Source organism: Neophocaena asiaeorientalis, unplaced genomic scaffold (assembly GCF_003031525.2).
Source record: "Neophocaena asiaeorientalis asiaeorientalis breed wild unplaced genomic scaffold, Neophocaena_asiaeorientalis_V1.1 scaffold123, whole genome shotgun sequence".
Classification (NCBI taxonomy): Eukaryota; Metazoa; Chordata; class Mammalia; order Artiodactyla; family Phocoenidae; genus Neophocaena; species Neophocaena asiaeorientalis.
The window spans coordinates 4,753,295-4,753,857 of NW_020173666.1; positions in this window are offsets into that span (position 1 = coordinate 4,753,295).

A 563-nucleotide genomic window follows, 5' to 3' on the forward strand; every position below is an offset into this window, starting at 1 on the left:
CCCTTCATATCTGCTAGAGGAAAGACCTCCTTGAGTCCGCCCTATAACACCCCTCCTCACCCCACCCCCCCCTTGCCTTTCTGGTCGCTTCCTGGATGAGCAGCTGTAGAGCGAAGGCGAGCAAGAAGCAAGCGTCCTCCTGTTTCTCTTCCAGAAGTTGGGGCGATGAGCCTGGCCCTATGGGGTCATGTTTTAATTGTAACTTACACCACTTGCTCTTTTACCATCTCAGCAAAGTCTTGAACCTATCTCCAAGTACCTTTCATCGGCCTTTTGTAAACAGCTCGGCACACAGAAGGAGAATCAAGTTTCTGAAATGAGAAAACAAACAAAACCCAAAAACCATATAGTACTAAAAGAAGTGCTTCTTCCTGCCGGTGACTGTTTACGAGAGGGAAGTCAGCGGGGCCCCCAAGAGGTCGCTGGTGGCGCAGGAACTGAGGCCAGATTGTAGAGAAAGGGGGAAGGAAAAAAAACCCCAGAAACTTTCTTCCTAGTAGCGAATAATCGCCGCCCCCCCTCACCCCCCCTCCCCCGCTCCAGGCAGAGGCAGTAACGTGACA